Genomic DNA, 12,147 nt, shown 5'->3' on the forward strand with positions numbered 1-12,147 from the left:
TGCTTAGGCAAACAGAAGTCTGAAGTCTTCTTGACTGGCATAAAAGAAGTTAGTGGAAGGAGACTCTGGCTGCTTTTTAACACACTTTCAGGAAACACTGCATTTTAGAGGCTCTTGGATCTGTTTCATGTTAGATCATTTTCACATTAGTTTCTTGCTAAAATTTTTAATGTAAAGATGTTATGTTACTGTGCATTTATGTGCATTAAAATGGAAGGTGAATCCTGTACATTCTAGGTACATGATTAGTACTTTGCCAGCAAAGTGATGTGAACGTCTTGCTTTCAATGAGAAATTTAGTATATGTACTTAATTTTGTATTGTACTTTCATATGTCCTTAATATTGTACTTAAATAGTATTTCCTGTGTGTAATGGTTGTTTCTCTTCACCTCTGTGGAGTTAATTTGTGGGAAGTGTTGCTTGTAACTTTGACCACTCAGGCTAAAGTCCAGTAGCGGTAGGGGACATTCTGAGATCTCTCCTCCCCACCTCCAGCTGGAGAGGATCTGTTTCACTTGGGATACATTTGTTAAACCTCACTTAAAACTAAGGAACATCTCACAGCAAAGGGGTGTTGCATATCCTACCATGTATTACAGCACAGTGCTGAAACTGGTGAGGGACTAGTTGTAGTACAGTGCATAACATGCAGTTTCTGCCTATGGGGGGGTTTTTCCACAACCTCTGTCTCCAAGAGGTTAAAAGTCGCATGTAGCACCTATTCTTTATTATCAAATTCTTGATGTTTCTTGTTTTATGTTGACACTAGGCACACGAGATTCTAAAAGCTTAAACTGTCATTAGCAGTTCAGTTATATATAGCATCAGAGAGCTCAAATACTTCTCATATAGTAATATATTTGGATTTTATTGCTAGTCCATCTTTCAGCCTGTCTTTTTAATGACTACAGACTAATTTACTGTTTGCTTGCACTGCTATTTGATTTCAGAAGACAATGCAACAAGGAAAATTATTACAAAAATAAAGTATTTATGTTTTTAATTAAAGGAAAATGGTAGAAATTGTGCTGCTTTTAGGCTGAGGGTAAGTAATTAAGGTTGCATGGATTTGTTGTTTTTCTTATTTTAAGTTCCAAATTCAGTATCTGTGAACAGCGATTAAGTTAACCACAAGACTTCCTCCCCTCATCCCCCTGTAGAAGCACCTTTGTTTTAGTGCTTTTAATACTGAGGTGTCAGCCCTGTGTTTGCTTGGAACTGAAACAGCCATTATGAATTTACAGGCATTTTCAAAAAAGATGCCAGGAAGTTTTCTACAAATAGACTCTTTCAGAGAAGTCTGTTGCATCCTACTTCTACTTTCTATTCTAAAATGCACTTAGTTTAAACATGAGAAAACAGTGAGAGTGTTCTGCCTGTAAAATCTTTTTGGTATTGTGAGCCTGAATAAGGGCACCAAAGCTTTGAAATGATAGGCCAAACATGCAGCTTATATAGAATTACAGAATGATAGAGACTAAAATATCTCTAAATGTCATTGTGTCCAATTCTGCACTCACATGCGAATCAATTTGAAACGTTGCTCAGTAAAGTCACTTTTCAGCTTGAAGATTCATGATTCTTTGGTTTTATAGCCTTGTTTCTGTATTTCTCTTTATTTTTTTTGTCATGGGATTTGTTGTAAGCAAAACTGTTTGGGAGAAAGAATTATACTTAGTCAGAGAAATTTGCCGGCTTTTTGAAACCCATGGATTTATTCATCACTCAGCTAGTCACAATACTTGGCAACTTAACAGAGTTGTGCCATCTCATCTGCCATACTGACCAAGGTACAGTCACCTCTTTGTTTGGTGTTTCTCTTCCCTTTCATCAGCCATAGAGTCCTAAGGCTGATGAGCAGTCTTGAAGTTGGTGCATTGCAGTTGGACATCAGGGTCCAAAGTTCTCACTGAGAGATGTCCCTGGTGCCTTTTCCCCTCCTGCCTGCCTCCCCCCCCCCCCCCCCCCCGCCCCGTTAGGCTCACTAGGAGCTGTTTCATACACTTGCTCTAGCAGTCCACTTATTTGTTCCTCACTGGTCTGCACCCTTATGCTGAATTGAAATTTTATATAATAGAGTATACTAATAACAAATATTTGATATGGTATATTGCAGCATCTCAAGTTAGGTCATGTAATTTACATGAGTGTTAAAAGAGTAGCTATATATTATCTTCTTTACTCTGTCTATCCTCTATTCATACTGTATATCAGGATGTTTAAACAAAGGAGTCCCAAAAGCTTGCAGTTTTCACCAGAGGCTGATGGCTGGGTAAGTGGGGCCATTCTGTCCATAAGTTCCAAGGGGTACAATAATGCTGTGTGAGATGTGTGCCATCAGTTTGGACAATTGAAAGAAATCTACTGTTGCTGTTTAGCCTTCCTCACTGTGTAATACACCCTTCTCATTTCTCATTGCATAGGCTTATTTTTTTTTTTTCTTTTCTCAAATGGGTGATTTAGAAATCTATAGCAGTTTGCTGTGCAGTGTATTATACTCCTCAAGCTAAGAAAATGTAACCAGAAAATTACAGAATCTTGGTGTGGAGTTCATTGAGATAGTGGCAGAAGATGATGTGATCAGCATTTCTAATAAAGGCTTAAGGAATGTTATTTACAACTACTTTGGATGTTATACTGTAATTAATAGAAGGTAACCAATGGGCACTCTCTTTGACAAACTGAGTTAGGGTAATTGAGCAGTCATCAACCTCCATTTAAAAAATGCCAATTTATTAACACAGTTGCTGTCAATAGGAGCTGTATCTGGTGCTTTCAGAAATCAGGTCAGTGAGCTTTATCCAATGAGGTAACTTAGTCTAGTTAGAATCAAGAGAACAATTTAGTTTATCTAGAGCAAGTCAATACTTAGAATTTCTTTCAGGCTCCAAGTCATTTTGGTGGGTGATCAGTCTTTGTAAAATTAATGAACTCTTATTAGTAACACAGATCACAGTTCTTTACACTACTGAATTTTGTCACCACATTTGCAGTAATCTCTACAAAGTCAAAATACTTATAGGGCAAAGTAAATGTTGCAGCTAATCTGAATCATAGAATCATAGAATGATTTGGTCTAGAAGGGACCTTAAAGATCATCTAGTTCCAGCCCCCCTGCCATGGGCAGGGACACCTTCCACTAGACCAGGTTGATCAAAATGCCATCCAACCTAGCCTTAATCAGCCCTGTGATGGGGCATCAATAACTTCTCTGGACACCTTACCCTCACAAGCCAGTGCCTCACCACCTTCACAATGAACTATTCCTAATATCTAACCTAATCTAATCTAATCTTACCTTTAAAACCGGTTAAAATGAGTTTAAAGCCATTCCTCCTTACCCTGTCACTACCTGCACTTGCAAAAGTCTCTCTATCTTTCCTGTAGGCTTTCTTTAGGTACTGGAAGGCTGCTGTAATGTCCCCTCAGAGTCTTCGCTTCATGTTTTAAACTATAAATTCTAGAAATTTAGTCATTGCCATGGGCGGGCAGGCAGGCAGAGGCAGAATTAATTATACCAGTACCAGTAAAAAAGAAACAATTTCAAATGCATATGGGTAAGGAAACCAGATTCTTGGATGAAAAGTATTCATTTTACCACACTTGGTATTTTTAACATGATAGCATAAGACTTAATATCTGTTTAATGTTATGATCTGTGAACAGCAATCTTAACTTGAGAGCTGGAGAATGAATTATTCATAATTGAGGAGAAAAGGCAGAGAATAAAGTTCAGCCAAAGGTGAGATAAAATGTGATTTATTAGGAAGGGAAGAGGAGATAAGGGTTCTGTTCCTGGCCTGCTCTGTGACCTTGGGCAAATAACTATCTCCAGCTTTCTCCGATATTTCTCCTATCATTTTCCTGTCTTGGCTGTTTAACTTGTGAACTCTCTGAGGCAAGGATTGTGTCTTGCTACTGATGTACAGCACACAGGGGCCCTAATCTTAGTTGAGGCTTGTGCATATGGCTGCAAAACAGGAAATAATTAACACAGTTTGTGTGAATCTCATTTGAGGAAGTCTGGAAGATGAGAGAAGTAAAATAGAATGGTTACAGCAGTGACTTATCCTTCATCCCTGGAGCGTGTATTCATTGCACGACATTGACACAGGAAATGAATGCTTGTTGTACCTGCTTTAGACTGTGACATTAATGGACTTGCTAAAATTGTAGTAATATATTTGTTTTAAAGAGTCATTCTGGCAGTCTGACAAACCACCATTTAGCTCTAACAGTCAGTTTGATCTTCATCCTGAGCAATAGACTTGTTGATTGCATTGAGAAGACTAAAGTTGCAAATGTGTCAGACTAGAATAAATTAAGGAATTGAACTTGCAGAGAGACAGAACAGGGCTGTGAGAGGCTACTGTTTCCAAGCTTGTTGCTGACTTTGAAGGTTTTCACCATTCTCTTCTTGCTATCTAGGTTTTATGTCATATTTTCACATTCCCTCTCTTTTGTCCCATTAAAAGTTTGAGCTTTGTCTTCCCGCTTGCCCAGCTCCCACACACAGATATGTTGTTATTCTTCTCCATTGACTGCTTTGCGTAGGACAGCTCTCCTAATTTCTACCAGGTTTCTTCTCTGTGTTGCAGCGCTTCATAGGAATGCAGCCGTTTAACAGGTGTTGGGAATAAACTTTTACATATACAAACTTGGACGTCCACTCAGGAAAACAGCCTACATATGTTACATATGTTACATTCTTGAAGAATAGGAACTTTTTTCCCAGCAAGAGCCCTTCAGAACCAATTGTAATCTGTGTCATATATTAAAAACCCCAACTAAACAAAAAACAAAACTAACCAAAATACTTTAACCATATCTGTCTTCTGTGTAGAGAATTGCTTTTTAACAGGTACTGTAACCTTTACTCCTTGTCTATAAGCTATAAGCAATTTGGGTGTAGGCTTATTCTCACGTTCTGTTAGAAGGGTTACAAAGCACAGCAAGCATGTGTTTGTCCTATACTCCTTTACTCTTACTGTGTTTCTATTATTGCTTTTATTTGTGCAAACTTTAATATACAGGAACTCATAAGAATTGATTATTCTGAACTTTCTTCAAGGGAAAAATGGGATGAATATTCATCACTTCAGGGTAGAGTGAGTGTGTGTGTGTGTGTGTGTGTGAAAGCATACTTTTCTTAGAGCTGGAGTCAGTAACAAAACCAGCAAACTGGAAATCTAGTTTGTATGTTTTTGTGAGGAATCTCTGCCATTTTGCTAAAAAGAATATCCTCGCTTTCAGTCAAGCCAGTTAGCTGAAGTCCTTTAATGGAGTAGCTATATGTGTGTGGAGGTAGGAATATACTGGGGAGAAGACTAACTTTTTATCTACAGAAACATTTGAATATATAGCATTCAAATTAGATACAGGGATAAATTCAAGAGTCTACAGTACACTTGTCCACTTTATTCCATATTTCCTGAGAAAGGAATTTCTTCTACAGCTGTTTTCTGCCATTTCTACAGAGCTACTAGGTTGCTGTATCTCTTGAGTGAAGAAAATTCACTGATGCAATTCCTTCTTATACAGTTCATACCAATTCCTACTGCAGAATGAACTCTTACTGCATTCTTTTCTTACATTGCTCCTTGCCAGCTGTGCCAGAGGATAGACTTATCTTAACTGTCTGTCCATGCAGCTAATATTATTTTTAATGTTTGGAAAATATAACTAGGTAAGCAAAAAGAGCAGGTAGAAAAGGGTCGATTTATATAATTTCTATTGTGCAATACAACTGACCTGAAATTGCATTTGCTTAAACATGTTTATTCAAACCAATCTTTATACTTAAAAAAAAAAAAAAAAAAGTTGTGTATGGGGGGAGAAGACTTAGAACCTTTTAGAAATATAATATATTATTAAAAACCTTATTTGAGCTTTAGTCTTTTACAGATGTATCATGGGCTGAAAGTGATTTTGAAAAAGATAGCTCAATTACAATATTGAGGCTGCAATAGGATATGTTTTTGTGTTGAGCTACCACACTGAGTGCCTTTGCAAAATCAAATTAATTTTTCAGGATCAATACTGTTAAACTACTTTTAGAAGCTTTTTATAGAAAAGGAGTTACAGTTATGTCCCTCAGGTTGTCACTCATGTTGCCCAGGGAGAGCTGTTTTCAGTTGTTCTGACAAAGGACTTTGTGTTTCTGTCTGTTGGACTTGATTGGAATGTGAAGATTAGGACTTTGCATCGAATTTGAAGTAGGAATTTAAAACTTATATGTCCTCATACACATGAGCAAAATGAAGCCATGGTGATGATCTGGCTCTATTCTGCTTAGCATATGCTAATGCATTCTTCTCAGTGTAATCTTTTACCTTGCCTAAATAAACTTTTAAATGCATATTTTTCTCAAGGTGCTCGTAGAAGTTTACGTTAGTTTGCAGTGTGAAGCAATTCCCAGAAAAATAATACCAAGAGAAGTCACTGTGAATTGTGTCATCATAAAAGCTGGAATCACTTTTTTTCCCTTTACAATTTAAAACATTGCACAAGATTCTCCAGGGTAGAAACAACATCTCCCGCTGGCCTGATCTGTGTTACTAAAAGTAAAAACACCAATGAAGTATTGCTTTTTATAATTTTAAATCAGACTTTTACCTTATTTCTAGAGTAGGAAGAATGCATTTCACTGTAGTTCTCATGGCAATGTCCATCAGCAAGAAAAGAAGAAAAAAACAAAACAGCCCTCACCTAATTACAGAACACCCTGTATGATAAACATTTGGTAATGAAAATTAGAATTCAGTGAAAATCTACTTGAAACATTTCAATGAAAAGCAGTTTTTATGGAGGCTCAGGGTATAATGCAACTTCTCAAAATTAATCCTTTAAAGTTATGCCCATTTTCATATTCTGAATCCACTTTGTGGCTTCTTGTCTCCCTGGAAGATTTAATTGTCTCTTGCTGAAAGACATGAAAAGATTGATCAACCAAAATATACATGAATTAAAAAGTGTTCTGCAGGTCATGATGTCTAGATTGGTGGGTTTGTGCCAGTGCAGAGGCAGTGATGCTTCATATCGATGTGTGAAGGGTATTTTAAGTAGAGCAGACATGACAGGGCTGTGGCCACCATGTTGCATATCTTTGTATAAATATGGAGTGCAAGGAGAACCAAACACTGCAGGGGAATACACTCTGCAGTGCTCCAGGTTTTAGAGAGTATGGTAGCGCCTCAAATGAATTATATGAAATCCTGGATGTGTTACTGGTAATAGGGTGAAAGTCCATAAGCATTTGTCAAAAGTCTCGTTGACATAAATGAGATGAGAGCTCAGCTGGGTGAAAGCTAATATAAAAGGATGGTAAAGGAACGCGTGTTGTTAGACAGCAGCTCTCTGAAGAGTACTGTTGAGGCCACACCTTGAATACTGAGTTCAGTTCTGCACCCCTCACTACAAGAGAGATACTGAGTTGCTGGAGCAGGTCCAGAGAAAGGCAACAAAGCTGGTGAAAGGTCTGGAGCACAGATCTTATCAGGAGCGGCTGAAGGAACTGAGGTTGTTTAGTCTGGAGAACCAAAAGCTCAGGGGAGGACCTTATTGCTCTCTACAACTACTGGAAAGGAGGATGGACAGAGGTGACTGGTTTCTTTTCCCTAGTAACAAGTGATAGGACAAGAGGAAATGGCCTCAAGCTGCACCAGGGGAGGTTTAGATTGGTTATTAGAAAAAATTTCTTCACAGAGAGGGTGATCAGGCATTGGAACAGGTTTCCCAGGAAATGGTGGAATCACAGTCCCTGGAAGTGTTCAAAACCCATGTAGATGAGGCTCTTAGGGACATGGTTTAGTGGTGGACTTAGCTATCCTGGGGTAAGGGTTGGACTTGATGATCTTAAAGATCTTTTCTAACCTAGTTGAACCTAATTGGTTATATGATCTGTGTATATTATTTTTGTGACCCTTCTGGTGTTGTCAACAGGTAGGCCTAATGGATTTAGTAATTATGGCTTAGACTGTTGCTTCTGATAATTACTGTACTATTACATCCATTTGTTTAGAGTTGCTGGTTCCCCTGGAGTGACGGGAAATCTGAGTTGCATTCCAACCTGAATTATCTCAGGATCCCATGAAAAGTCTTGGCCGCTTCAGCAGTAACTCAGGCACATGTGTGTGTTTTCTTCAACCGGCACTGGTATGGGACTACAGTTCCTGATAAAGAAGTGGAACAGACAGCCGTTGAAGCTTCTGTAAGTTGTTTGGTTTTGTGTGTGGAAGTAGTGGGAAGCTTTCAATTAGTTTGATGCCTTGATTAGTCTGAATTAATCCATGATGCAACTCCATTAAGTTCAGCTGACCCTGCAACGTCATTGTTGTGGTTTAAACCAATCCACACAGCTCATCCACTCACACCCCCCTCCCCCCCCTGCCGACCCTCCCCACTCCCAGAGGGATGGGGAGGAGAATCAGGAGAATGTAACTCCCACGGGTTGAGATAAGAACAGCCCAGCAAGCAAGGTACAACACAGATCACTACTGCTACCACCAATGATAATATTGATAAGAGAAAATAACAAGACAATACGATACCACCGCCGAACGAGTTCGACCCCCCCCGAAGAGAGAGAGTGTCCTTCCGGGTAACTCCCAGTTACCTTCCTGGGCATGATGTGCTGTGGTATGGAATACCTCTTTGGCTAGTTTGGGTCAGGTGTCCTGTCTCTGCTTCCTCCCGGCCTCCCCTCGTCCCCAGCAGAGCATGAGACTCACAAAGTCCTTGGCCAGAATAAACATTACTTAGCAACAATTAAAAACAATCGGTGTTATCAGCTCTCTGCCCAGGCTGGAAGTCAAAACACGGAGCTTGCACCAGTTACTAAGAAGGAGCAAAACGGCTCCTGGTAAACCCAGGACAGTCATTAAAATGATAGAAAAGTATGGATATTGGTGCAGCCGAGTCACCCCAATTTTTATATAATGGAACTAAAAATCTGCATATATCTTACTTTCTATTCTATAAATATATTCTCCTATATAAAGCAGTGATATTTTAGTTTGCAGTAGTGAGTTTATGTATCAAATTCATTGAATCCTTTGTAAAAGGATGGGTCTGTGAAGACTAGAAGGTATACAGGCAGTTTATGTAGATGAGGAGAAAAGGAAGAAGAATTGGAGGGACACTATATGCTCTCAGACATAGCTCATAAATCAGTAATGGTACTGGTATTTTTCACTTGAAAGAAATACTTATTCAGCGTGATTAGACTTCTGTTTTCAATGGTTTTAGGTTATATTGTTGCTAGGATTTTTGCTTGTTTGTTTGTTTGTTTTAAATTCTCCCCTCTTTAGAAGATGGTCTCCTTGATCTATACTTAAACTTTGATCAGTTCTGCTAAGTGCATGTGTACCTTTGGAACTGCTGCTTCTGTTTCTGGTATGAAGAAGGGCTTTTTATCTGGAATGTTGTCTGGCTTTTCCATGAGTACCAGTTGGTCTAATGAAAGATACTACTTCTACCCAAGATGCTTTTTCTGCCTATGTGTATGCTCTGTTATAGTTAGTGTGAAATGCGTTGCAGCAAAATATTTTGCTGTTGCTACTAGAATCAGTTTGCAAACCAGCTGCATAATTGGTCGTTGTTTTTTGCAGTGAATCTCTTTTGCTAAAATGATCTGCCATGTGATAAACCTGAATTAGGATCATGAATGATGAAGCTATGTTAGATTTACTGAGTCACTGAAAGAATATTTTCAAGTCCACCGGGGAGCATTTTGAGCCATACTCATTTATTGAGCATCCTTTTGGTTTATTGGTAGTTTCCTGGCATCATCCTTCAGGTCTGTCTTTCTTTGTGAGCATCTGCCTGACACTGTGACTACTTACAGCCCTGGAGCAAAGTCGTGTCTTTGAAATAAATGTAAGAAACAACTTTTGAAGTGGGTATTTCCAGAATAATAGCACAGTTAGTTTTTTTTTTTTTTTTTCCTTGACCCTGCAGACCTTGGTGCTAGTTTATCTATGTAGGGTTGAATGCAGCAAAAGCAGGAGGAACAACAAATGCCTTTCTGCCTGAGGCTAGCAGTCTTTTTAAAGAGGATCTAGGGGCATGCTCAGGTACTTCAGGTGGTGATACTAGTGAAACGAAGAGGTCAGTGGGCCTCCACTAAGTGTTATATGATGATGTTTCTTTTGAGCTGTCACAGTCTCAGACAGTTCCTGTCCAGAATATGCAAGATAGCTGTAAAAATGTGCCTGACTTCTCAAATTCGAAGATGGATATAATTTTTTTTCCCATCTGCTTCTCCCCTTCTCCCCTCCCCCCTTGCTTTTAAAGTGAGAGATCTAGATGAGTGAAATACCTCACCTTAATCATAGAATTGAGGGAAAACTATCAGGGAACAAGGCAATATTCCCACTCTGTGTTTAATTCTAGACAAACAATGTCCCTCTGCAACAAAAGTAATTAAGTAAACTGCTGGTTTAGGACCTCAAATGTCAAGGATATGCCACAACCATTTGCTTGAAATGTTGATTCATTTTTGCCTCTTTGCATCCTGAGATGGTAGAACCAGCTATGTTTGTAGAGCACTCAGTAGCAAAAGGTGCATCTAAAGTAAGACTTACTACTAGTTCTTTTTCTTCTTGGCATCTGAAAGGAGATGTTATGTGATGTGTGCTACTTGTCACACCCCAGCTTTGCTGAATGTGTATTCATGGTACTTCTTCGGGATAGCTGGTCCCGTAGTTTAAGATTTGTCCATGTCCAGTCAATGAACATAGTGAGGCTTTTATTCAGCTGAGTAAGCAATGGTTTCTTACAAAACATGCCCCGAAAATGGCAAGGACAGCATACCAGTCTGTAGAAAGACCTTTAAACTTTGAGTGGTGTATTGATGAGGGAAAACAGGAGGCTGCTGAGAGGGTTGTAATTTATTAATTCCACTTGCAATTGAGAGAGGAAATATTAAGTAAAGACCTGTCTCCCTTTCTTCTCTCTCTTAACTGCTTCAGTCTAAATAATAATGAAAACCAAATATTCTCTTGCTCTTTTCTTCACTTTTACTGATGTTGTTTACAGAAAAAATATTACTCAGTTCAGTATGAAGTCTGCAGATTTATTTCCATCAGATTTATCTGAAATCTTTCTTTCTTCCTCTCTTCCCTCACCAACACCCCCCCCCCGGTTAACTGGCAATGTAGAAAATGCTTTGGTGGAAAATCAAGACTGCTGTTTTTCCTGCCACTGTGTAAATGATGCATGACAAGTGGGCATAGATATTTAAATTTCTAATATATTTCTCTGAATAAATTGCTAGTCCAGACTGTTTCTCATTTTCTTCCTCCTTATTGTAGATGACATGTTTGTCCCCAGAAGCTGTAATCCAACCATTCTGTGAATTCATTTGGTTTTCTGCAAATACTTGTTTTAAATTCAACACAATCAAAGCATCAATGATTATGACCGAATAATTTGGTTAAATAAATACATTTGGTTTTGTTGCATCATAAGATCATAGGGTAACTCTGGTTTTAAGGGACTTCGAGAGGGCTCTAGTCCAACTTAGTACTAAAAATAGGATGAAGACTGCAGAACCTCTCTGGGTAACCTGTTGCAGTGCCTGACCATCCTTGGGAGAGTGCAGAGTTTGAACCTCTTCTGTTCCAACTTTGTTGCACTGTGTTATGTAATACATTACCTTTTCATTAAGCTTAATGCTTACTTTTGACAGTAAAAAATGGTGGGGATATGAAATGGAAACGTAATGCTGTATTTGTTACTGCTGCATGGGTCAGGACGTATTCACAGTATAAGGTGGGTTCATTTACAGTTTGAAGTTGGTTCTTGCTGCGATGAAGTAGAAGGCTGTTGAAAAGATTTTGGTGTTACGGTGGTTGTCCTCGTTTGCTTGTGTAAATATCACATAATTTATAAGTGTGCCTGATAAATTATATCAGTGAACTGATCCAGTTCAAAAATAAGCAAGTATTTCACTATGATCAGTTTGTTCTGTGGCTAACAGCGTGAGGATGCAGGCACAGAGAAGAGGAACTCTGAACTGGCTTTTTCAGTAAAGGGATAGAAGGAACTCTAGCTGCAGGCTGCAGATCTGTAAAGAGTCTAAAGAAAGCAAAAGCTTTTGCAGAAGTGTAATTCATAAGATAAAACTATGTCTGAGTGCAGCAAT

The 12,147-nt window shown here is 38.7% G+C and overlaps 1 long non-coding RNA gene across 2 annotated transcripts in view; it reads left to right on the plus strand.

The window, feature by feature from the left end:
• LOC136010161 (uncharacterized) overlaps positions 1-12,147 on the plus strand; it is a 203,314-nt gene that overhangs the window by 71,097 nt on the left and 120,070 nt on the right. The window lies entirely within an intron of this gene.

The sequence above is a fragment of the Lathamus discolor genome, chromosome 3 (genome assembly GCF_037157495.1).
Source record: "Lathamus discolor isolate bLatDis1 chromosome 3, bLatDis1.hap1, whole genome shotgun sequence".
Taxonomy (NCBI): Eukaryota; Metazoa; Chordata; class Aves; order Psittaciformes; family Psittacidae; genus Lathamus; species Lathamus discolor.